The sequence below is a fragment of the Aedes albopictus genome, chromosome 3 (assembly GCF_035046485.1).
Source record: "Aedes albopictus strain Foshan chromosome 3, AalbF5, whole genome shotgun sequence".
Taxonomy (NCBI): Eukaryota; Metazoa; Arthropoda; class Insecta; order Diptera; family Culicidae; genus Aedes; species Aedes albopictus.
Window position 1 is genome coordinate 279980843 of NC_085138.1, and position 27240 is coordinate 280008082.

The 27240-nt window shown below is 39.0% G+C and overlaps 1 long non-coding RNA gene across 1 annotated transcript; it reads right to left on the bottom strand.

Moving 5' to 3' along the window:
- Nucleotides 1-702: 702 nt before the first annotated feature.
- LOC134291245 (uncharacterized) lies at nt 703-24441 on the bottom strand. The gene is made up of 2 exons (XR_009998993.1): nt 23915-24441; nt 703-1132 (listed from the first exon to the last, which is right to left on the bottom strand). It is a non-coding gene; the product is annotated as an uncharacterized LOC134291245 (long non-coding RNA).
- Nucleotides 24442-27240: the final 2799 nt, after the last annotated feature.

Consider the following 27240-nt stretch of genomic DNA (forward strand, 5'->3'; position numbering starts at 1 on the left):
CCGCTTAGGACAAAGCGTTTGTTTTTCGGCGTGATCCGTTTTTCGTACCCTGTATATGAATATAAGAAAAATATGACAACCACTGTCTTAACCCTCTAATACCCAATCCCGCCTTTAGACGGGGTATAGTTTGAGCATTTTTGTAATTTTTGTTTCGTGGGAAATCTTTTTTTTTATATTTTTGGCTGATACTTAGGACTGTTCTGTATATCTCAAAATGGTTTTTGGTGTATTTTAAAGAGTATTTATATTTTTTTTAAATCATTGAAAAATTGATGTTTTAGTCACCTTTTAGAAGTCATTGTTTATTTTGTATTGAATCGCTACAATTAACATACTTTAAATTTTTCCCAAACCATTCTATCCTTGTTTAATAGTTTAAGGGAATCGAATACACTCTAAAATTATTTTCCCTCAAATTACACGGAAAATAAAATTTTCTGCGAAAAAAATTTAAAATAATAATATTTCAACAATAATCGTAAAATCTCAAAATGTTTTTATCTCAAAAAATCCGTTCCCCAAATTGGCTTCCAGGATAAATATAAAAGTGTGGGGATGTTCAAAAATAAAAATAAAAAAAATTCCAAAACTGAAATTCACGAAATCGAGAATTAAAAAGAATCATCTTCCAAAACATGTTTAAATCGATTTTAGATGACGAAAAATTATATTTTTTTTTTAATTTTTTTTTCAAAGTGATTACGGCGGTAGCAACACTGTGCTTATGTTCTACACCGCACCCTTTCCCTACATTTGCTTCTAGGAGCCTCTATTTTTGTTTCAACACACAGAAGTACGTAGGCGTGCGTGGCCCAAGTCGACACTGTTTTGGCCTGCGTTGAACAAAAATAGTTTTAATAAAAATTTCCTCTTTTTTCTTTTTGTCAATTGTTTTTTTGTAGTATGGTCCATGTATTTAGTTAGGTTCTTGTCAATTTGTCAGTTATACGAAGTAGATCTCCAATAGTCAATAAGTCAAATAAGTCATTCTGATCTGTTCTATCATAGCAGCTTTAGTCTTTGCTTTACTAAAGTGTAGTTTTATTGGAAATACGCTGAATATCGTTATTAAAAAGAGACGTCTGGAACTGTGTCCTGATAGTTGTTCCGTTATGCACATACGTCATGTCTTAAGGTCTGAGGTCAAGCTCGTCCGTTGAAAATTTGAAATTACCACGTGCTGCCGTTGAAAAAGCACGTTTTAGCTCTCTCGGAGAGGCAGCTTGTCCCACTCGTTCGGGGTTGGCAGTGTGGCCAGGATTATTTTGAAATGAGTTTATGGTTCAGTATAGCCAAAGTTGTACAAGATGGTTTTGTATCAACATTCTGGTTTTCATTTTGTCCTCAGTGACAAAAGTTATAACATGGATATGGTAGAAGATTTGCAGAGAAAGAAAATAATGTAAACAAATATAATAATGAAAGATGTGAATATAACTGGCTCAGTAAAAGGTCGGGTATTCATCAAGAATATACTGATGGTGTCTGAGCTCGTTTCTTGATCAGTACATAAACTTTACAAACATTATCGTTGTTATCCAAGGCTATGGGTATTAGTGTGGTTCAAAAAATCGTTTTTGCTCCACACCGCTTATTCGATTTATAACCAGATTCTATGCTTTCTCCCAAATTTTGAGCTGAATTGGTTGAAAATTGAGAGTGCACAAGCCCTTCAAAGTTTGTATGGGAATTAGTACGGGAAAGCGACGTTTTTCATTCAATTGACCGTAGCATTTTCCCAAGTGCCCTAGAGTGTTAGTCGACCCTTGGTAATCCTAGGCTACTCTATCAGATCCAACTTTGCCGAAGACTACATTCAAATCGAACGCCTCATTAATTAGTTATCGATTTTTATCCAACTGGAGAAACATTAACAGTGATCGTTCAGCTTCCCAGCAGGCAACATTGCTGCACATGGCGCCAAAGATAGCACACAGAAATCATGGCTACTATGTTTCAAGGTAAATGGCAGTGATGCCCATCGAATAGTGGAACCATCATGATGAAAGATTTGCATTCTGGATAAAAATCAATAACTAATTAATGAGGCCACCGATTTGAATGTGGTCTTCGGCAAAGTTGCTGCTGATAGAGTAGCCTAGGAGTATCAAGGGTCAACTAACACTCTAAGGCACTTTGGGAAATGTCACGGTCAATTGAATGAAAATCGTCGCTTTCCCATAGTAATTCCCATAAAACTTTGAAGGGCTTGTGCACTCTCAATTTTCAACCAAATCAGCTCAATTTTTGTGAGAAGGCTTAGAATCTGGTTACGAATCGAATAAGCGGTGTGGAGCAAAAACGATTTTTTGAACCACGCTAATGGGTATCTTAGCATGCATATACGATATAAGAATGCGAAAATGATTCATTGATCATAGAAACCACTTAGCTATTTGCTTTATAATTATAAGCTAAGTAGCAGGTTGAGTCCAAAAGACGGGAGTTACGAAGAAATAGAACAAGAATAAGTGTATTGTATTGATACAGCAATAAAATGCATGGCGAATTATATATAACAAGCAGAGTTACTTCTTATTATGCTTGACGTCGGAGAAGATTTCCACTATTGTTTCATCGAGCATTTCATTGTGTTTTCATTTATATTGAAACTAAATACTATCACAGCATGGAATCATAAATGGTTAGACTTATCAAACCTCTTGTATCTAAAGATAGATCTCAAATCATTATTGGCAACCACCAAAACGGTGATCCACACCGACCTCAATTTTCTCATTTCAGTCGATACCAACAAAGCAGAAGAGAAAAAAAACTCTCCCGGCTGAAGGCTGTGGATGGATGCCCGCAGATGGGAGAACAATAGAGCACGGTATAAACAAACGCCGTCCTGGCAGGGCAGGTGCGTTTGGTAGCTGCGAAATAGTTGCTATGAAAATGATTTCGTGCAGTTCGAGCAAGTTGCTCGAATACTCAATCAATGATTTTATGTAGCAGCAAATGCATTGATTTGCATTCATTGCATTGCATTGATTGCAATTCAAGGTTTACATGGAAAACTAAGAGAAAATAAACTAAATCTTCTCAAAACTTAAACAAAACAGAAACATTTTATAGATTCAAATTTATTTAACATATTTCATTCAAACATACAGAGAAAATAAAACTGCTCGAAACTCTAGTCGGCTGTAAGCGTCGACTCATAGGAGAGCTACGAATTTCATAGAAATCATATATGGTATACCCGATGATTTTGGGTGGATCGGTGAATATTTTTTTATCATCCGGAAATTCATCTAGAAATTCAATGGATTTCCTTCGAGAATTTCTCTAGGAATTCCTCTTGAAGTACCTCCAGAAATTTCTCTAGGAGGTCCTCCGCGAATTCCTCAAGGTGTCTTTCAAGGCAGTCTTCAGGAGATTTCTTGAGAAGTTCCTCCCGGAAATCCTCAAGGTGTTCCTCCAAAAAATCCTCTAGGAGTACCTCTACGAGTTCCTCTGGAAATACCTTGGGAAGTGTCTCCAGAAATACCTTTTGGAGCCCAACCAAGAAATTCCAGAAAATTTCTAGAAGTTCAAAAGATTTTTTTTCTACGAGCTTCTCCAGGATATTCTTGGGGAGTTCCTCCGAGAATTCTTCCCAAAGTTCCTCGCAAATCTCCTGTAGAAAATCCTCAAGGAATCCCTCTAGGAGATTGTCTAGGAGTTTCTTCTAGAAATTCTTCTAGAAGTAGTATTTTTTCTATAAGTTCCTCCGGGAATTCCTCGAGGACTGCCAAAGGAAACTCTTTGAAGTTTCTCTAGGGATTTCACTAGAAGTTACTTCGTGAAATCCTTTTCGAGTGTCTCCAGGAATTCTTCTTGAGTTCTTCCGGAAATTACTCTAGAAGTTCTTCCAGAAATTGCTTTTCGAGTGCCTATGAGATTTCTTTGTAGGAGTTCCTCAAAGAATTCCTCGGGATTTCTCTAGTCGGTCCTCCGCGAGTTCCTCTAGGAGTTTCAATTGCATTTTTTTTCTAGGAGTTTCTCTAGGAATTCCCCAAAGAACTCTCTTGAGATTGCCTCTAAGAGTTCCTCCAGAAGTTTCTCTAGGAACCTTTGAAAAGTTCAAATGCATATTTTCTAAGAGTTTGTTCTGGAATTCTTCGAGAGGTTCTTCCGGATATGCCTATAGGAATTTCTCCGGGAATTCCTGAACGAGTTCCCACCCTTAGTATTTTGTCCAGCAGTTTCTGCGGGGCTTCCTTTAGAAGTTTCTCCAAGAGTTCCTATGGTCTCGCCGGGAATTCTATTAGGATTTCCTCCAAGAATTACTCTAGGAGTTCCTCCAGGAATTTCTGTACAAGTTCTTCCGGGAATCCTAAGAATTTTTTCGGGAATTACTCTTGGTGATCATTCAACAATTCCTCCAGGAACTCCTCCAAACAATTCTTAAGTAGTATACCTCTAATTCCTGTAGGAGTACCTCCAAGAATTTCTTGAGAAATCTCTCCGGAAATATCTCTAGGAATACCTCTAGAAATTACTCTAGAAGTTGAACATGCCTTTTTTCACGAGTTACTCCTGGATTTCCTCGAGGAGTTTCTCGGAGAATTCTACCAGAAATTCGTCCAGATTTTTTTCAAGAAGCTCTTCTAGGAGTTTCTCCGGAAACTCTTTCAGAAGTACCGATTGGATTTTTTTATGAGATCATCCGGGAATTTCTCTAGAATTTCTCTGAGAGATTCTCCGAGGATTCCTCAAGGAATTCCTCGAGGAGTTTCTCCGGTTAATCCGCTAGGTGGTCTTCTGGGAATTGCTATAGAAGTTCCAAGAGGATTTTTTTTCTAGAAGTCTCCCCGAAAATTACTCTAGGAATTCAAAGAATTTCGCTAGGAGTCCTTCCGGGAGTTTTCTTGGGAGTTCCATCAAAAATTCCTCTAGAGGTTCATCCGGAAATTACTCTTCGAGCTCCTATCGGATTTCTTTCTAAGAGTTGCTCCGGGAATTCCTCTAGGAGTTTCAATTTGATTTTATTCTAGGAGTTCCTCCAAGAATTTTCCTAGGAGTTCTTTTGGAAATTTTTCAAATGTGATTTTTTCTAAGTGTTCGTACATAAATTTCTCGAGAAGTTCTCCAGGAAATGCCTATGGGAGTTTAACCGGGAATTCCTGAAGGAGTTCCTACCCCAGTATTTTCTCGATGGGTTTCTCCGGGAATCTAGATCCTAGATTCCTCTAGGATTTCCTCCAAAAATTCCTCTAGGAGTTCCTCCGGAACTTCTTCAAAAAGTTCACCAGAATCTCGTCTAGGAATTCTTCCAGGAATTTATTTAAACATTCTTCTATAAATTCTTCAGGTAGCTCCTCCGGAAATTGATCTTCGAGTTTTTATAAGATTTCTTTCTGGGAGTTCTTCAGGGAATTTCTCGAGATTTCCCTAGTCAGTCCTCCGGAAATTCCTCTAGGAGTTTCAATCGGATTTTTTTTTCTAGGGGGTCCTCCAAGAATTCCCCAAAAAGTTTTCTCGAGATTTCTTCTAGAGGATCCTCCAGCAATTTATAAGGAGGCCTCAGCGAAATTCTTCTAGAAATTCAAATGGGATTTTTTCTAAGAGTTCGTACGTTCGTACCTCTGAGAATTCCTGTAGTTTTGCCGGGATTTCTACTAGAATTCCTTCAAGAATTCCTCTAGAAGTTCCTCCAGAAATACCTCAAGAAGTTCCTCCAGAAATTCTTCCAGGAATTTCTCTAGAAGTTCTCCCGGGAATTCTTCTAGGAGTGTCTCCGGGAGTTCTTCTTGGTCGTCAACCAGCAATTTCTTCAGACGTTCCTCCAAAAAATCTTTAAGAAATATCTCCTGGAATTCCTCTAGGAGTATCTCTCCCGAGAATTCCTCTACAAATTTCTCCAGATTTTTTTCTAAGAGTTCCTCCTGAAATTCTTCTAGGAGCTCCTACGGGATTTTTTCTTTTAGTTCGTTCAAGAATTCCACGAGTGGATCCTTCGGGAATTCTTCTTGAAATTTCTTCAGAAACTCATCTTGAAATTCCTTCAGAAATTCCTCTACGAGTAACTCCAGGAATTTCTCCAGGAGTTTCTCCTAGAATACCAACTAGAAGTCTCTCTGGGAATTCTTCTAGGACTTCCAAGAATTTCTCTAAGAGTCCCCCTGGGAGCTTCATTGGGGGTTCCTCTAGGAGGTGCTCCAAAAATTTCTATAAGACTTTCTCCTTGTTCCTCAAGGAGTTTCTTCAGCAATTTCTCTACAGGTGTTTCAAAAACTATTCTATGAATTTATTTTTAAAGTTCCTGCGGGAATTCCTCTATGCTGTCGTTCGGGACTTCTTCTAGGAGTTACAATGTATTTTTTTTTCTTGGAGTTCCTCCGGAAATTGCTCTACGTAGAATTAGCGACACCAGTAGAATTCGTCCAAAATTACCTCCGAAAATTCCTATGGAAGTTCCTTCGGGAATTCCTCAAGGTGTTTCTCCGCATATTTACCCAGGATTTCCACCGCAAATTCTTCTAATTGTTTTCTTCAGTAATTTCTCTTACAATTTCTCCACGAATTCCTCTGGGAGTTGCTCCAGGGGTTCCTCCAGAAATACTTCTTGGAGTTCCCTTCAGAATTCATCTAGGTGGTCTTCTGGGAATTCCTCTCTAGGAGTTTCATAGGATTTTTTTTCCTAAAATCTCACCGGGAATTCCTCTGGGAGTTCCTCCGGGTATTATTACTTGAATATCCCAAAGAGTGTCGTAAGCAATTTTCTTCAAAGGTCATCCAGGAATTATTTTATGAGTTTCTCCCGAAATTCCTCTTGGAGTTCCTCTAAAAATCCTGCAAGAAATCCCGTCGGGAATTTTTATAGGAGTACCTTCAAAAATTTCTCTATAAGTTCCTCCTGGAGTTCTTCTTGAGATTTTGTGTGTATGTTTCTCCGGGAATTAAACTAAAGTTTCTCTAAGAAATCCTGTCGGAGTATTTTCAAGGACTTTTCAAAAGTTCCTCCGAAATTGCTCTACCAGTTCTCAAGGAATTTCTTTCTAGCAGATCCTCCGGTGATTCTTCGGGGAGATACCCCGAGAATTTCTGCAGGCGATCCCGATATTCCTCTAGAAGTTTCAATGGGATCTTTTTCTTGGAGTTTCTCCATGAATTCCTCGAGTGATTCTTCCGGAGTTTCCCCGGGAATTGCTCTGGGAGTTTCATTTCTCCTAGAGAAATGGCTGAAGAAACTCCATGAGGAATTTAAGGAGGAACTCCTGGAAGAATTCCGAGAGGAACACCCAGAGAAATTCCAGGAGGAAGTCCTAGAGGTATACCTGGAGGAACTCCTAGAGCAATTCCCAGAGGAATTCCTAGAGGAGTTCTTGAAGGAACTCCCAAAAGAATCCCCGAAGAGAATTTTAGAAAAAAAAATCTCTTGGAACTCCTGAAGGAATGCACCTAAAGAAAGAGGATCTCCAAGAGGCATACCTGGAGGAACTCCTATAAAAAATCCCGCTGGAACTCATCGAAGAGAAACACCTAGAAAAACTCCTAGAAAAACTCCACAGATCATTACAGGAGTTTCCTCTGAGATTCCTTCGGCAATTTATCCTGGAGTTCTTCCGGGATTTCAACTTAGGATTCCACTTGAAAATCCTCTAGGCATTCATACTAGGATTCCACCTAGACTTCCTTCATTGATTTCTCTCTTTCTTCCTGGCATTCCTACTGACATTCCTCCAGGAATTCCTCTTGGCATTCCTCTAGGAATCTCCTGGGATTCTTCCAGGGATTCTGCCTGGAATTCCTCCAAGGATTCCTCCAGGAATTCCTCCAGGAATTCCTCATGGGATTCCTGCGTGAATTTCTCCTCAGATTCCTCCATGAAATCTTCCTTGGATCCTCCTTGGAATTCCTCCTAGGACTCCTCCAAGAAATCCTCCTCGGGATTCCTAGAGGAGCTCTTCCTAGGATTATTACATAGCTTCCTTTTGGTATTCCACCAATAATTCTTCCTGGGATTTTTCCAGGAATTTCTCTTCGGATTCCTTCAGATATTACTCTAAGGAATCCTCTAGGAATTCTTTCAAGAATATCTCCAGGAATTCCTTCTAGGATACTCACAGGTTTTTTTTTCTGAGATTTTACCAGCAATTCTTCCTGGGAAGAATCCCAATCCAAGAATTCCTCTTGGAGTTTCTCCAGAAAATTCTCCTATGATTCCCCCAAGAAATCCTCCTGGGATTCCTTTTGGAATTCATCTTCGTCAATCTTCCTGAGCTTCCTATGGCAATTACTCCTGGTATATCTCTAGGAATTCCTCCTGAGGTTTCTCCAAAAAGGCCTTCAAGAATTTCTCCAGAAATTCATCCAAGCCATTCCTCTTGGGAATCCTCCGGGAATGTCTTCGGAAATGCTTAAGGAATTCCACAAATATATCTTCTGAAACTCCTCCTATGATTCCTCCTAGTATCAATACAGGAATTAATTCTTGGATTCCTTCAGCCATTTTTCTCTGAATTTTCCAAGGCTTCCACCACGAAATTTTACAGGAATTGTTCCAAGGATTCTTACATGAGTTTTTTCTGGGGTTCCTTCTACAATTCGTCCTAGAATTCCTCTAGGAATTCATCCTAGGATTCCACTTGGAAGTCCTTTAGGAGTTCATCGTAGGATTCAACTTGGAATTCCAACGTGGATTGCTCCAAAAATACCTCCAAGTATTCCTTCAGGAGATCCTTTAGGAATTGCTCTAGGCATTCTTCTGGGAGTACCTCGTGGGATTGTTCCAGGCATTCCTGCTGGGATTCTTCCAGGAATTCCAGGTATTCCTATTGGCATTCCTCCAGGTATTCCTCTTGGCATTCCTCATGGGATTCCTCCAGGAATTCCTCCTGGCATTCATCCGTGAATTCCTCCTTGAATTCCTCCAAGAAATCCTCCTAGGATTCTTCCAGGAAATCCTCCTGGGATTCCTCCAGGAAATCCTGGGAGGTTTTCTATAAATTTCTCCTAAGATTTTTCTAAATTTTGTTGCGGGGCTTCCTACAGAAATTTCTCCTCAGGTTTCTTTAGGTGTTCCTCCAAAGATTTCTCCAGGATTTCTTTTGGGAATACTCCAGGCATACCTTCGGAAAATCTTCAGGAATTCTTCCAGAAGCTCCACCTGGGACTCCTCCATTAAATCCTCCTGCGATTCCTTCAGGAAATCCTCCTGGGATTCTTCCTGGAACTCTTCCTTGTATTATAACAGGCAATAACTCTGGAATTTCTGAATCAATTCTTCCAGGGATTTGTTCAGGAATTCCTCCAGAATTTTTTTTGAATTCCACTAAGAATTCCTCCAGAAGCAATGCTTATGAGAAATCTCAGTAGGATTTGCTGTAGAAATCTCAGTAGGATTTCCTGGAGAAATCTCAGTAGGATTTCCTGGAGAAATCTCAGTAGGATTTCCTGGAGAAATCTCAAGAGGAATTCCTGGAGGGATCTCAGTAGGAATTTCTGGTGGAAACTCATTAGGAATTTCTGAAGGAATCCCAAGAGGAATTTAAGGAGGAATAGAAAAATTGGGAGAAATATCTGGTGGAATCCAAGGAAAAATTCCTAGAAGAATTCTAGAACGATTTTCTGGAAGAACCTTACGAGGAATTTCTGGAAGATCACCAGAAGGAATTTCTAGAGGAACCCCAAGGGAAATTCCTTCAGGAACTCCAGGATGAATTCCTGGAGATATCTTGGGAGGAATTTCTGCAAGAATCCAAGAAGTAATTTCTGAAAAAACCTAGAAGGAACTCCTGGAAAAATCTCAAGAAAAATGCTTGGAAGAATCCTAGGTAGAATTTCTGAGAAAATCCCAGGAGGAATTTCTGGATGAGTCCTTGAAGGAAATCCTGTAGGAATCCGAGGAAGAATTCCTAGAGGAATCCCGGGAGGAAACCCTGGAGAAATCTCAGAAGAAATTCCTGGAGGAATTTCAGGAGGAATTTCTCAAGGAATCACGGTTACAACTGTTGTGGGAATCCCAGAAGGAATTCCTCGAAACATCCCGGAAAGTATTCCTTGAGAATGCTTAGGAAAAATTCCTTGAGAAATTCCAAGAGGAATTTCTATAGAGGAATCCCAAGATGAATTCCTGGAGGAACCCCAATAGAAACGCCTGCAGGAAATCCAGGAGGAATTCCAGTAGAAACCCCGGGAGGAATTTTATGAGGAATTTATCAAAAAAAAATCCTGAGAGAAATTCCTGGAAGAATCTCAATTTGTGGAGAAATTCTTGGAGAAATGCTTGTAGAATCGAAGGCAGAAATACTGGAAGAATCCAGGAAGGAACTCTTGGGGGAATCCCAGGAGTAAGTCTTGAAGGTATCCCAGAAGGAACGTCGAGTTCTAGGAGGAATTTCGCAAAGATGACCCGCAGGATTTCCTGAAGGAATCGCAGGACGAATGCTAGGAAGACTCCAAGGAGGGATTCCTGAAAGAGTTCCAGAAGAAGTTCCTGGAAGGAAATCAGAAAGAATCTCCGCAGCAATTTCAAAAGAACTTCATAAAGGAATCTCAGGAGGAATTTCTGGAAGAATCCCAGGAGGAATTTCTGGAAGAATCCGAGAAGCAATTCCTGGAGGAATCGCAATAAGAATCCCTGAAGTCCTAAAGGAATCTAAGACAAAATTCCAGTAAGAATTCAATAATTAATTCATGGAGGAATCCCAGGAGAAATTCGTGAAAGAATTCCTGGAGGAATCCTTGAAACAATCACTTTAGAAATTCCAAGAGGAATTCCTGGAGGAATCCCAGTAAGAATCCTAGGAGGATCCTTGAGTTCTTCGGAAATTCTTATTGCGATTTCTCCGGGAATACTACCTGCGATTCCTCCAGGAATTGCTTCTTGGATTTTTCCAGAATTCCTCCACAAATTCATTTTGGGATTCCTCAGGAAGTCTGTATGGAATTCTTCCAGGAATTCCTCTTGGGATTAATCCAAGAATGCTTCCTAGAATTTCTCTAGGAATTCCTCCCATAATTTCTCGAGAAATTTCGCCTGGGATTCTTCCAGGAATTTCTCTCAGGATTTTTATTTTTGATAAATTCCTCCTAAAATTCATCCATGAATTCCTCCTGGGATCCCTCCAGGAATTTTTCCTTGGATTCCTCCCACGATATACTTTCAGGAATTCCTTCAACAAATTTCCCAGGAATTCCTTCCAGGGTTTTTCCATGAATTTCTTCTTGTAATCTTTGAGGAATTCCTCCCGGGGTTTCTACTGGAATTCCTCCTGGATTTCCTGCAGGGATTTTCCTTGGGATTCCTCCAGGAATTCATCTTGGGATTCCTCGAAACATCCCGGAAAGTATTCCTTGAGAATGCTTAGGAGAAATTCCTTGAGAAATTCCAAGACGAATTCCTAGAGACCGTGATTCCTTGAGAAATTCCTCCTGAAATTCCTCCACGAATTTCTTCTGAGATTCCTCCAGGGTTTTTTTTTTTTCTTTATTAAAGAGGCTTTCAGCCAGACGCTGGTTCCTACAGGATTTCCTTCAAGGACTCATCCAGAAATTCCTTCTGGGATTTTCTCAGAAATTCTACCTAGGATTCTTCCAAGCATTTTTCTTGGGATTTTTCCAAGAGTTTTTTCTGGGATTCCTCCAGGAGTTCCTTCTAGGTTTTTTTTTAGGAATTACTCCTTGGATTCTTGCAGAAATTCCACCCGGGGTATCTCCAGGAATTTATCCTGGAGTTCCTGCAGAAATTTCCCTTGGGGTTCCTCCAGAAATTCCTTCTGGTGATCTTCTAGAAATTCCTCATAAGATTCTTCCAGAAAATCGTTCTAGAATTCTTCTAGGAATTTTTCCTTCGATTCCACCAGATATTTCTCCTAATTTTTTTATACCTCCTAAAATTCCTCTTGGGATTCCTTCAGGAATTCCTATTGAGATTTCCTCCAGAAACTCCTACTGAGAATCCTCCAGGAATTCCTCTTGAGATTTCTCCAGGAAATCCTACTGAGATTTCTCATAAGAGTTGCTACAGGAGGAATTCTTAGTGGAATCAAAAAAAAATCTGGAGGAATTGCTGAACAAATCCCTGGAAGAATTGATTCCGAAATTCCAGAATAAATTCCTGTTATAATACAAGGAAGAGTTCCTGGAGGAATCCCAGGAAGATTTCCTGAAGGAATCGCAGGATGATTTAATGGAGGAGTCCCAGGTGGAGCTTCTGGAAGAATTCCTGAAGATTTTCCGAAGATATGCCTGGAGAATTCCCAAAAGAAATTCCTGGAGAAATCTTTGGAGGAACACCTTAAGAAACCTTAGGAGGAATTTCTTTAGGACACCCCGCAACAAAATTTAGAGGAATCCTAGGAGAAATTTATAGAAAACCTCCCAGGATTTTCTGGAGGAATCCTAGGAGGATTTCCTGGAGGAATTCAAGGAGGAATTCACGGATGAATGCCAGGAGGAATTCCTGGAGGAATCCCATGAGGAATGCCAAGAGGAATACCTGGAGGAATGCAATAGGAATACCTGGAATTCCTGGAAGAATCCCAGCAGAAATGCCTGGAACAATCCCACGAGATACTCCCAGATGAATTCCAAGAGGAATTCCTGGAGGATCCCCTGAAGGAATACTTGGAGGTATTTTTGGAGCAATCCATGTTGGAATTCCAAGTTGAATCCTACGACGAACTCCTAAAGGACTTCCAAGTGGAATCCTAGGATGAATTCCTAGAGGAATTCTAGGACGAATTGCAGAAGGAACCCCAGAAAAAACTCATGTAAGAATCCTTGGAGCAATTCCTGTAAAATTTCGTGGTGGAAGCCTTGGAAAATTCATAGAAAAATAGCTGAAGGAATCCAAGAATTAATTCCTGTATTGATACTAGGAGGAATCCCAGGAGGAGTTTCAGAAGATATATTTGTGGAATTCCTGAAGGATTTCCGAAGATATTCCTGGAGGATTCCCAAGAGGAATGGCTTGGATGAATTCCTTGAGAAATTCTTGAAGGCCTTCTTGGAGAAACCTCAGGAGGAATTCCTAGAGAAATACCAGGAGGAATTCCCAAAGGAAGCTCAGGAAGACTACGAAAAGGAATCCCAGGAGAAATCCGAAGATGAATTCCAAAAGGAATCCCAGGAGGATTCCCTGGGGAATCATCGGAGAATTTTCTGGAGAAACTCTAAGAGGAATTCTTGGAGAAATACCAGGAAGAATTGCTGGTAAAATCTCAGAAAAAAAAACCTGTGAGTATCCTAGAAGGAATTCCTGAAGATATTCTTGAAGGAATTCCTAGAGGATTCCTTAGAGTAATATCTGAAGAAATTCGAAGAGAAATTCCTGGAAAAATCCCAGGAAGAATTATTGGTGGAATTCCAGAAGGAAGCTATGTTATAATCCTAGGAAGAGTTCCTATAGGAATCCCAAGGAGGATTTCCTGGAGGAGTCCTAGGAGGAATTTCTGGAGGAATCCAAGGAGGATCCAAGGAAGAATCCGAGGAATCCGAGGAGGAATTCACGAAAGAATCCCATGAGGAATTCCAAGAGGAATTCCTGGAGGAATCGTCGGAGGAATTCCTGGAAGAATCCCAGAAAGAATTCCAGATAGAATCCCAGGAGATTCCTAGAGGAATGCCAAGAGGAATTCCTGGAGGAATGTCAGGAGGAATGCCAGGAAGTATTTCTGGAGAAATCAATGAAGGAATTCTAGGTGGAATCCTAGCATGAATTCCTAGAGGATTTCCAAGTGGAATCCTAAGTTGAAATCCCGGAAGAACTTCTCTTCGATGAGTTCCAGTGGGATTTTTTATAGGAGTTCTTCCAGGTATGCCTCTTGGAGATCCTTTGGTAAATTCTTTAGGTGCATTCCTTCAGGAGTTCCAAGAGATTTTTTTTTCTAAAATTCTCTTCGGGGTTTCTTTTAGGAGTTCCTTCAAAAACTCCTCTAGGAATTCCTCTGGGAATTGCTCTAGAAGTTCCTCCAGGTATACCTTTAGGACTTCCTCCGGGAATTTCTCTGGGAGTTCCTCCCGGAATTCTTCCAGGGGTTTCTCCTTAAATTCCTCATGGAGTTTTTTCAGCCATTTCTCTAAGAGAAATGAAACTCCCAGAGCAACTCCCGGGGAAACTCCGGAAGAATCACTCGAGGAATTTATGGAGAATCTCCAAGAAAAAGACTCCATTGAAACTTCTAGAGGAATATCAGGATCGCCTGCAGAAATTCTCGGGGTATCTCCCCGAAGAATCACCAGAGGATCTGCTAGAAAGAAATTCATTGAGAACTGGTAGAGCAATTTCGGAGGAACTTTTGAAAAATCCTTGAAAATACTCCGACAGGATTTCTTAGAGAAACTTTAGTTTAATTCCCGGAGAAACATACAAAAAATCAATTAGAACTCCTAAAGAAAAACACGGAGGGCAGCCTAAAGGAATTCTCAGAGGAACTCCAAGAAAAATTTCAAGAGGAACTCTAGGAGGAACTTATGGAGAAATTTCTGAAGGTACTCCTATAAAAATTCCCGACGGAATTTCTTGCAGGATGTTTAGAGGAACTTCAAGAGGAAATGACATTTGAAGAAAATTGCTTACGACACTTTTTGAGAAATTCAAGTAATAATACCCGAAGGAACTCCCAGAGGAATTCCCGGTAAGAATTTAGGAAAAAAATCCTATGAAACTCCTAGAGAGGAATTCCCAGAAGACCACCTAGATAAATTCTGAAGGGAACTCCAAGAGGTATTTTTGGAGGAACCCCTGGAGCAACTCTCAGAGGAATTTCCGAAGAAATTGTAAGATAAATTACTGAAGGAAACAATTAGAAGAATTTGCGGTGGGAATCCCTTGAGGAATTCCCGAAGGAACTTCCATAGGAATTTTCGGAGGTAATTTTGGACGAATTCTACTGGTATCGCTAATTCTACGTAGAGCAATTTCCGGAGGAACTCCAAGAAAAAAAAATAAATTGTAACTCCTAGAAGAAGTCTCGAAGGACAGCATAGAGGAATTCCCGCAGGAACTATAAAAAGAAACTCATAGAATAGTTTTTGAAACACCTGTAGAGAAATTGCTGAAGAAACTCCTTGAGGAACAAGGAGAAAGTCTTATAGAAATTCTGGGAGAACCTCCTAGAGGAACCCCCAATGAAACTCCCAGGGGGACTCTTAGTGAAATTCTTGGAAGTCCTAGAAGAATTCCCAGAGAGACTTCTGAAAGGTATTCCAGGAGAAACTCCTGGAGAAATTCCTGGAGTTACTCATAGAGGAATTTCTGAAGGAATTTCAAGATGAGTTTCTGAAGGAACTTCAAGAGGAATTCCCGAAGGATCCACTCGTGGAATTCTCGAACGAACTAAAAGAAAAAATCCCGTAGGAACTCCTAGAAGAATTTCAGGAGGAACTCTTAGAAAAAAAATCTGGAGGAATTTGTAGAGGAATTCCCGGGAGAGATACTCCTAGAGGAATTCCAGGAGATATTTCTTAAGGATTTTTTTTGAGGAACGTCTAGAGAAATTGCTGGTTGACCACCAAGAAGAATTCCCGGAGACACTCCTAGAAGAATTCCCGGGAGAACTTCTAGAGAAATTCCTGGAAGAATTTCTGGAGGAACTTCTTGTGGAATTCTCGGAGGAACTTCTAGAGGAATTATTGGAGGAAATCCTAGTAGAAATCCCGGCAAAACTACAGGAATTCCCAGAGAAACTTATCGAGAAAATCCTGGGAGTATAAACTCTTTCAGGGATTCCCGGTGAAACTCCTGAGATTTCTCAAGTAAATTCTCTCGAGATTTCGCGAGAGATTTCGCCTGGGATTCTTCCAGGAATTTCTCCCAGTATTTTCTTGATAAATCCCTCATAAAATTCCTCCATGTGTTCTTCCTGGGATTGCTCCAGGAATTCCTCCTGGGATTTCCGCAAGATTTTTCCTGGGATCCCTTCAGGAATTACTCCTTCGATTCCTCCCACGATACAACCAGGAATTCTTCCCGGGATTTTCTCAGGCATTCATGTGGAAATTCCACTGGAGGTTTCTACTAGAATTCTTTCAGAAATTCCTTCTAGGATTCCTCCAGGAATTCCTTCAACAAATTTCCTTCCAGGGTTTTTTCCATGAATTTCTAGTTGTAATTTTCGAGGAATTCCTCCCGGGGTTTCTGCTGCAGGAATTTCTCTTGGGGATTCTCCAGGAATTTATCTTGGGGTTCCTCCAGGAATTCCTCTTGGAATTTCTCAAGGAATTCCTCCTGAGCATTCTCAAGGAATTCTTTCCGGGATGTTTCGAGGAATTCCTCCTCGGATTCCCACAACAGTTTCATCCGTGGTTCATTGAGAAATTCCTCCACGAATTTCTTCTGGGATTCCTCCAGGGTTTCCTCCCGGGATTCCTCTAGGAATTATTCCTCGGATTCCTACAGGATTTTCTTCAAGGACTCATCCAGAAATTTATCCTGGGATTCTCTCAGAAATTCTACATAGGATTCTTCCATGCATTTTTCCTGGGATTTTTTTATGATTTTTTTCTTGCGATTCCTCCAGGAGTTCCTTCTGGGATTTTTCCAGGAATTACTTCTTGGATTCTTGCAGAAATTCCCCCCGGGATATCTCCAGGAATTCATCCTGGAGTTCCTGCAGGGATTTTCCTTGGGGTTCCTCCAGGAATGCCTTCTGGTGATCTTCCAGAAATTCTTCGTAAGATTCTTCCAGAAAATCATTCTAGAATTCTTCTAGGAATTTTTCCTTGGATTCCACCAGGCATTTCTTCCAATTTTTAAGTCCTCCTAAAATTCCTCTTGGGATTCCTTCAGGAATTCCTCTTGAGCTTCCTTCAGGAATTCCTACTGAGATTTCTCCTAAGAATAGCTACTGGAGGAATTCCTAGTGGAACCAAAAAAGAAATTTTTGAAGGAATTGCTGAACAAATCCCTGAAAAAATTGATTCGGAAATCCCAGAATAAATTTCAGTTATAATTCAAGGAAGAGTTCCAGGAGGAATTCCAGAAAGATTACAGGAGTCACAGGTGAAATTTCTGGAAGAATTCCTGAAGAATTTGCGTTATGCTTAGAGAATTTGCAAAAGAAATTCCTGGAGAAAACTTTGGAGGAATACCTAAAGAAGCCTGAGGAGGAATTCCTAGAGAAATAATAGGAGAAATTCCTATAGGAAGCCCCGCGACCAAATTTAGAGGAATCCTAAAGACTGCCCCAGAAAGTATGGACGCACCTAGTCTTCAGTTGTCTGGGCCTGATCGATGGTTCTTGTTTCGGGCTCCGTTTTGTCTGTTTCTGCTTACTATAGGATCGAAAATTCAAACGTTCGTTGCCACGATGAGCATTGGAATTCGAAATGGTAACTTTTTTGGTCATACCCCGCTCTGTGTTATTTAGAAGGTTTTTTGTTGTGCTCAAACACCTTCATTATTTGTTTATCCAAACAAGGGATAGCAGGATCTGTATTTTTTACCCAATTTTTGCCTATGCTTTAACGTGTTATTCCCATCGTGGTTGCTAATTGCTGGTTGCACAATTTTCTAACTTACTCCCACCATATTTTGTTCTTTTCCTAAGTGACCTTTCAAACTCTGTACATCGTTTGTGCACATTTTTTCAATGATGTTCCGTTGAAAGCTCATGTATTTTGAAAAACACTGTTGGAACCGCAAAAACCGTCATACAAATGCTGAGAAAATAGGTTGACCAACAGGATGTAGCTTTCAAAAAGAACAAGTCATCAACAGTTATGAAATGCCAGTATTTTCTTACTGCGTCCATACTTTTTGGACCGGTCTTTAGGAGAAATTTCTAGAAAACCCTGCAGGGTTTCATGGAAGAATCTTAGGAGGACTTCCTGGAGGAATCCTAGGTGGATATGCTGGAGGAATCCAAAGAGGGATTCACAGATGAAACCCAGGAGGAATGCCAAGAGGAATACCTGGAGGCATGTCAATAGAAATACCTGGAATTTCTGGAAGAATCCCAGCGGGAATGCCTGGAACAATCCCACGAGGTACTCCCAGAAGGATTCCTGGAGGAATGTCAAGAGAAATTCCAGGACGATCCTCTGAAGGAATTCCTGATGGAATACTGGGAGGTATTTTTGGAGCAATCTATGAAGGAATTCCAAGTCGAATCCTAGCTGAATTCCTAGAGGATTTCCAAGTGGAATCCTAGGATGAATCCTAGGAATCCTTGGAGGAATTCTAGGGCGAATTGCAGAAGAAACCCCAGAAGAAACTCATGTAAGAATTCTTGGAGCAATTCCTGTAGAAATTCGTGGAGGAAGGCTTAGAAAATTCCTAAAGGAATCCAAAGAATAATTACTGCAGGAATTGCTGGATCAACCACTGGGAAAATGGCTGAAGGAATCCAAGAATAAATTCCTGTATGGATACTAGGAAGAATTCCTGGAGGATCCACAGAAACATTTCACGAATGAATCCCAGAGGAGGATTTTAAGGTGATATTTTTGTGAAATTCCTGAAGGATTTCCGAAGATATTGTTGGAGGATTCCCAAGAGGAATGGCTTGGATGAATCCCAGGAGAAATGCCTGTAAAAATTCTTGAAGGCATTTTTGGAGAAACCTCAGAAGGAATTCCTGGAGAAATACCAGAAGGAATGCCCATGGGAAGCTCAGGAAGACTTCTAAAAGGAATCCCAGGAGAAATCCGAAGAGGAATTCCTGAAAGAATCCCAGGAGGATTTCCTGGGGGAATCCTAGGAGAATTTTCTGGAGAAATTCCAAAAGGAATTCTTGGAGAAATCCCAGGAGAAACTGTCGGTGAAATCTCAGTAAAAAAAACCTGTGAGTATCCTAGAAGGAGTTCCTGGTGATATTCTTGATGAAATTCCAAGAGTAATTTCTGAAGGAATCCGAAGAGAAAATCCTGGAAAAATCCCAGGAAGGATCATTGGAGGAATACCAAAAGAAAACCATGCAATAATCCTAAGAAGAGTTCCTCTAGGAATCCCGAGGAGGATTTCCTGAAGGAGTCCTGGGAGAAAGTTCTGGAGGAATCCTTGGAGGATTTCCAGGAGGAATCCAAGGAAGATTTCATGGAGGAACTCAAGGAAGAATTCACGAATGAATCCCAGGAGGAACTCCTGGAAGAATCCCATGAGGAATTACAAGAGGAATTCCTGGAGGAATCCTCGCAAGAATTCCTAGAAGAATCCCAGAAAGAATTCCTGGAAGAATCCCAGGAGGAATTTCTAGAGGAATGCCAAGAGCAATTCCTGGAGGAATGTCAGGAAGAATTCCTGGGAGAACCCCTAAAAGAATGCCAGGAAGTATTTCTGGAGTAATCCATGAAAGAATTCTAGGTGGAATCCTAGCATGAATTCCTAGAGGATTTCCAAGCGGATTCCTAAGATAAATGCCTAGAGAAATTCCAGCAGGAATTGCAGAAGGAATCCCAGAAGAAACTTCTGTAAGAATCTGTGGAGCAATTCCTGTACCTATTAATTCCTGGAGGAATCCTTTCAGAATTCCTAGAGGAATTCAAAGAGCAATTTGTGGAGAATCCAAGAAGAAATTCCCGTATTATTACTAGGGAGAGTTCCTGGAGTAATCCCAGGAGCATTTCCCGGAGGAAACCTAGGAGGAATTCCTGGAGGGGACATATGTGTTGGAATTCTTGAAGGATTTCCGAAAATATTCCTGGAGGATTCCCAAGAGGAATGGTCTGGAGGAATTCCAGGAGAAATTCTTGAAGACATTTTTGGAGAGTCCTCAGGAGGAATTCCTAAAGAAGTTCCTGGAGGAGTTCCCATAGGAAGCTCATGAAGCCTTCGAAAAGGAATCCCAAAAGAAATTTCTTAAGAAATCCGAATAGGAATTCCTGAAGGAATCCCGGGCGGATTTCCTGGGGGAATCCTAGTAAACATTTCTGGAGAAATCCTAATTCCTGGAGGAATCCTAGAAAAATTTCCTGGTGGAATCCTAGGATAAATTCCTGGAGGAATCCCAGGTGAATTGCTAAAGAAATCTCAAGAAAAATGAGATTCTGTGAGATTCCTAGGAGGAGTTCCTGGAGATATTATTGGAAGAATTCCCAGAGGATTCCTTGGAGAAATTCCTGGAGAAATCCCAGAAAGAATTATTGATGGAATACCCGAAGAATAACACACGGTGCCAAAATTTTGATTATTATCGAACTTTCATGTACCTCGGATTTTTCTTCATAGAATGTTAGAATTTCGGCTATAATGTATACAGTATCGGACAATAAAATTGCACCAAAGCCGTTTTCCCATACAAACTAGTCAACTTTGGATTGCCATATCTCAGTTATGTCGCAACCGATTGTTTTCATTTTTCTGTGATGAACTACAAAACATTTCAATTTTCAAAAACAATTGAAAAACTTCAGTGATAACTATTGATACAAAAGTTATAGATAGGTTGAATTTTGACAATAAAAATGCACCAAGACAAAAAATTATGTAGCCAAAAATGCTGAAGTCAAATCACTATGGTGTATTCGGCAAATATGTTTCTTGTGTGATGACCAATAAATTTGCTGAAGACACTATAGCTATCTGACTTCAGCATTTTTAGCTACACAATTTTTTGTCTTGGTGCATTTTTATTGTCAAAATTCAACCTATCTGTAACTTTTGTATCAATAGTTATCACTGAAGCTTTTTAATAGTTTTTGAAAATTGAAATGTTTTGTAGTTCGTCACAGAAAAATGAAAACAATCGGTTGAGACATAACTGAGATATGGCAATCCAAAGTTGACTAGTTTGTATGGGAAAACGGCTTTGGTGCATTTTTATTGTCCGATACTGTAAATGCAAAATTTGAAAATATTCTATCGGGGAAAATTTGAGTTAGCTGAGTTTTTGGCTATTTCCCATACTAAAAATCAATAATTACTATTTTAGCCCAAAAAACGTCCCATACAAAATGTATGGAAAAATGTTTGCCGATGAAATATTTTCTAGTTCTCTGATTATGAATATATAGCCCAAATACTAATCATTTTCGAAGAAAAATCCGGATACATGAATGTTCGATAATAATCGAGATTTTGACACCGTGTAACATGTAATAATCATAGGAAGAGTTCCTGCATACCAGGAGGATTTGCTGAACTAAATCCTGGCCATCCGGAAGAACAACCCACGCAACAGTTGATTTCAACACCAGCAGACGCGGAGCACACAAGCGCAGTACATTGGCCTCTATTCAGAACTAATCACTAAAATTAAGTAGTTATTGCCTTCAATAAATTAACTAGATTAAAAAAAAAAAGATTTCCAGGAGGAATCTTAGGAGGAATTCGTAGAGGTATCCCAGTTGGAATTCCTTTAGAAATCCCAGGAGGAATTCCTGGTGGAATTCCAGGAGGAATTTCTGAAGAAAATCCTGTAAGAATCAGAGAAGGAATTCCGGGAGGAATTCTAAGTATATATCCAATAGTCAAGAATTATACATAGATTCTTCAAAAATCCTTGAAATCCTTTAGTGGACCAATGTATGGACAAAGAATTAAAGATATGGACAAAAAATTATATAAGGTTCGCGTAGTTTCTTCAAAAATCCTTGAACTACCTTATAGATAAAATATGGTCAAGAATTTCAAGTAATCCTAAAATTGATTAAGTTTACATAGTTTTTTTCGAAATCCTCGAATTACCTTAGCGAACCAAGATAAGAACAAAAAAATCTAAATATTTCTCAAAGTCGTTAATTTTTTATAGATTCTTCAAAAATACTCAAACTATCTTTGCGGACAAATAATTCCTAATATTTTTACGAATGTAGAATAAGAAATTCTACATTTTTAAAATATTCAAATAAACTTATAGAGCATTCACAAATGACGTAGCTTTTCCCATACGTATTACATGGTGCGTAGCAATTTGAGGAACTCCATTCTATCCCAAAATTCCCTTAGAGGATCCAGGTATGAACAAGAAATTCCAAAAGTCAAGAATTTTACACAGATTCTTCAAAAATCCTTGAACTTCTCTAGCGGACCGAGATGTGTACAAATAACACTAGCTTACAAAATAAATCGAAAGTCGTGAGCTTCTATCAACGACCAAAATTTTTGATGCATAACTATGTGCTGATATCAAGATCGTGCAGCAAAAAAATTTAAGTAGAACAGTTTTTAAGTTTTTCCTGAAAATCGAGCTCTACAGTTTTCAAAAATATGAAATTTACTAATATATAAATATCTATCGTTGCGATCAACCAATTTTCAATCCTTTTCCATAAATAGAAAGCTGAATACAATATGTTTCAATCATCTGAACATAATTTTTGAATCAAATTAGTGGGATTCGAGATATTGGTGATTATATTGGCCAATCTGCTTAAATTTGAGCGAATTTTCCATAAAATAATGGAGATTTGTATTTTTATTTTTCAGTAAGAAAATATCAATTGAAAAATTCTTTCTCATGGGCAAAAAAGTTCCTTATATTCCTAAGAATGAAGAATAATAATTTATACTATTCGAAAATCCTCAAATTACCAAAGCGCACCCAGATTTGGACATGGAATTCCTAGTAATTCTAAATGTCGAAAATGGCGGGTATGATCTCCTAACGATTCATAATGGGAATCGCCTCTACTTTCATGTGATTAGTGTTATCGTCGGGCCTACAACACGATATAAAAGTACAGAATGGTTATTGGAAGAGAAAAGTCAAAATTTATAACTATGGAAGAGCTCATGGATGCAAAAGCCCACTAAAATGACGTTTGAGTAGTGCCGCATTTACAGAAAATTAACTCTTTTCAATGGCATAGCACAAAAATCAAACGTGGGAACACGTGCCTTGATTCACAGAACAGCAGGCTGAGCAGCCGGCTTCGTCTTAGTGAGAACAATACTCAAAAAAGAAGAAAAACAATACTCAAAAAGAAGAAGAAGAAGATATAAAACATCTCATCAATATTTTAGCAGAGTAACCATGCACTATCAAATGATACTTGTTTCCCAGAAATACTCAACTTTTGAGAATATCTATAAGTTTACTAAATTATCCAACAATGAATTTGATATAAATGATTGTGTTCATAATCGTTTTTTTTTTCGCTCTGCTGTTTCTACCATTGCATTGATGTTATTGTTTTTCATTTGGTTTATAAGCAAAACAGGAATAAAAAAGAAAAATTGAAAAACGGTTAAAGTTTTTTGTTACAAATTTGATAATAAATGAAAAAAAAATTTATCTGTTTGGATTCGAGCACCTTAGAGGTGAACAACTAAACGCACCGCAGTCGTAAATACAGAGCCAACGATGGAGAGCGAAAGTAAACCGCGTAGGGTTGCCAACAATGCCTCGACTCTTCTAATTTCCTCACAGGGTGAATGATTGAAATAAAATGATAAATGTGTGCATACGTCTTTTGCTATATTTTCATTTTATTTCACTGCTACTTGCACTTGTGATATGAACCATTTTTATACTATAAACAAAAGCGTTTCAGTATGTGACATAATTTCAATTAGTTGGTAATGTATCCTACCACCACAAGACATTTTTGGTAACCCTGAATCCTTGCGCTACCCGCTATGCTCTTGCTCTTTCTCTGGATGAGAGAAAATGGGAGATTGGCTCCTCTCAAATTTGAGTAAATTTGAATGATTTTACCAAAATTACATTTTCTAAAAAAGCACGGTTTACAAAGTTTTATGCTGTAACATATACTTTTTTTTACGTTTACAGCATCTATGAACTTATAATAGTATTTGCACATGGGCTTTTGAGGATACATGACTTTTTTGTGTATCAAATTTGCAAGTAAAGTGCACAACCATCTACTTTTTGTCTGTAGATTTGATCGCTCTTGACCACGGTATTCAAATTTGGGATATCCTAAAATCATAAAATTTTTACAGAAGACTCTGGGATACCTGAAGAATAATTGCACATGAGGAAATTGCGATATTCGACCTCATATTCGACAAATTACGCAGAATATACCAAAAACCCATGAAATCCTCTCTCTCGTGAGAAGCGTGACCTCAGACCTTAATAATGCCTAGGACATTAACGAAAACACGTGTGTTCGTTCAGATGTCCATTGCGTAGAAAGTCAAGGAAAATAGGTTTCTTCATTGTCAGTTGTTATGTAAGCCTCACTTGAAGCACTTCCCGTGAGAACCCTGTCATCTGTACGTGTACACCAACTAATCCGTATCTTCGTACACAGCTAAATACTATACTGTTAACCGGCGAAAAGCCTATGGATAAATATTAAAAAAAAATGAATAATAATGCTGTCTAGCACGTTGTTTTCTATCGGCCACTATTTTAGTCTAGTCCCAACTGCAAGCTTTTTTCCAATCTTAGCGTCAATTGTCTTCTAGATACCCACGCAATTGATGAGTAGTGAGTTCAATGCAGAGATCCCCCCCCCCCCCCTCACACTCCCAAATTGTGGTAGGCCCCCGCTAAACCTGCAAACCAGACCCACCCCCAACCAAAAGCTCAAGCAGATGTGGACAAACCGGTGCTCAACGTGCCACTGGGTTGAGCTCTCCCATCGTGGCAACATCAAATACTGTACAACAATAGTAGTTTTAATGAAATGAATACTAAGAATTTAGGCCGACACTCGAAGTGACGAACTTTACAGTGTTAGTTGAGTAAATACACGAAAGATGGGTAACAACAAATGTGCAGAAACAGATGCATAACAATATTTTCATTTTCATTTTCATTTTGCAGCATTTGGTGGGGCAATGAGAGCGCAAGTCAGTCCAAAGCCGATGATAAGGAGGGGCAATGGCTGACTAGTCTTTGCTGACCACATAAACGCCATGGGATAGGAAAAGGGTATTTTGGTGTGAGATTAGGGTGTTGGTGCAGACTTGACGATATCAATGCTATTCAGATGCAAAATAATTTTAAGGCTCAATAGTGAATCGCATACGTTCCAAAACCAAAAAACAATAATCCACAAAATACCCAGCAAGTCATAGAAAGAAAAAGCGCCCGATTGTTTATTTTGTCAATTATAACAAACGGAAACTTCTACCCTCTCCGACTCGCCAGTCACCCCGGAAAAAATGTCCCTTCAGTTGTGGAAAATATATTATCCCCAATTAAGCCTTTAATCGAATTGTCCGCGTGGTCTTGTAGTACCCCTGCTAGGTAAGAATCAGTCATTGCCATACATATTAAATGCTAGACATGACCCCATGGATAGCATTTGCATATGTAAAAGCTTTGCTGATGTGACTTTCCTATTAGGCAATTCTCTCATCTCATGTTTGTCTTCAAAACCTTATCAAGCTTAGAAAATTGAAGTTGATAAACAATACATTACAAGGTTCGAATTCCCATAGAATGAGATCATTCATTCGCACTACAACACCATAGGAGATAATACCACATTGGCTGGTTACAGTACAAATGTGAAAAATCTCCCTTTTCCCCCTATCCGCAACCCGGGGACGCGCCCTGTTGGATTTCAAAAGCCTCGGAGAATATTACAAAACTTCAATGGCATTCCCATAAACTAACCCACATTGCCCATTCAGGGGTCTGACTGGGCCAATTACCCTCCCTCAGTTTGTAATATTCTCTCCAACTTGGAATTATATTTTCCCGGAACATAAATGACTTCGACAAATGTTCGATATACTATGCAACGTCATGATCAGTATAACTATATCAGATGACTTGGAGATCTGATTCTTACAGAATTGTTTGCCATTGATTATACATTCAGCTATTCTAATCATTACTGCAAAGGCCATCGACCACATGCCTGAAATCAAAGCTTCCTGGAAGATATAATCCAAGCTCAGGGTTTTAGATGACGAAAAATTATATTTAGATCAAAATCAAAAAAATGGGTATTAGAGGGTTAATGACAAACATAGATCTATAATAGACATTGATTTGGTATAATATGTGTTTAAATTGATAGTTATTAGAGACTTTTCTCAACATGTCACACTTTACAAGATCATTGTCCATAATCGTATATTTACTCTGTTGGTTTTGTTTGGAAATATAATACCAGGTATATGTACCATAATTATGTTTTGAACAACTTTTTTTTAATAGCCGAGAAATTATCCCGAAGAACCTCTGAAAATTTTAGCAGCATTACTGCAAAATATTGTTGAATGCTTCCTTGTGGAATTCAAATATTATGTGGAAAAAAATCTGTTAGAAATTTAAATAGAATTCAGCAGAAGTTTTTGGACCCCTACAAAAAATAGATCTCACATATTAAAGGGCCCATATAGCTGAAACGTAAACGCGAGTATATTAATTTAAACCATGCTGAAGCTGATTTCTATTCGGTTACTATAAATTTCCTTGACTTTCTTGGGCATCGAGTTCGTGCGCGTCTGCACAAATCCATATGTTCATTGAGGAAGATATAGTATCTTTTAAAGTTCTCATTAAATTCTGAGATTCAGGCGTTATCCTAGTTTCAACGTTACGCCAAAAAAAAAGTAGACAGCTATATGGTTAAGGAGGGGGGCGGGTGTTTTGAGTAGCCTCAGCAAATTTATACCAACTTCCTTTTATAACTAAACGTATTACGATGAAATTGAAAATAATAACATTATATTCTAGAAAAGCATTACTGCACTCTTCAGCAGTCACGCTGTTGTATATTGTTCATTAAGTTGAAAAACCTCGCCTATTCTATACAAATTAGCGTGGTACTGGTAGCGGTTCCAATTTCTGGGTTTTCAGATCACTCAGAACATAAACTTATAGAAACGTTGATTGACGTTTTCCCGGAAGGATCATTGAAAGATTTTTTAAGGTTTTCTCGTAAAAGCCCTGAAAACATCACTGGAGGAAATCCTCGAGAAGTCCTTATAAGAATTTCCGAATTCCATGAAGAAATTATTGAAGAATTTCTTAGAGGTATTTCCGGAGAAAAATCCTAGAATTCACCTGAAGGAATTTGGAATTCAATTCCTGGGAGAATTTCGAATGAATCTTCTCTGGGTGAATTCCTGAAGAATTACCTGGAGAAATGTCCGAAAGCACTTCTAGCGTGTAAGTACTTATATGCTTAAAGTAAGTCACAGTGACTGTGTAAAAATGATAGAATATATTCCCGAAAGAATAGCAGGACGACTTTATGAATAAACTACTTTGCAGGAACTATAGGGGATACTCTTGAAGAAATTTATGGATAAATCCCTATATAAATCTATGAACTCCATAACGATATCTCGAAGATAATTTAGAAAGAATACCTGGATGACTTCTTGGAGATATTCCTCTAGAAATCCTTCAATTCTTCTAGAAATCCTTCAATTCTTCTAGAAATCCTTCAAGTAATTCAAAAAATCTTCAGGAAATTCAGGAAATGCAG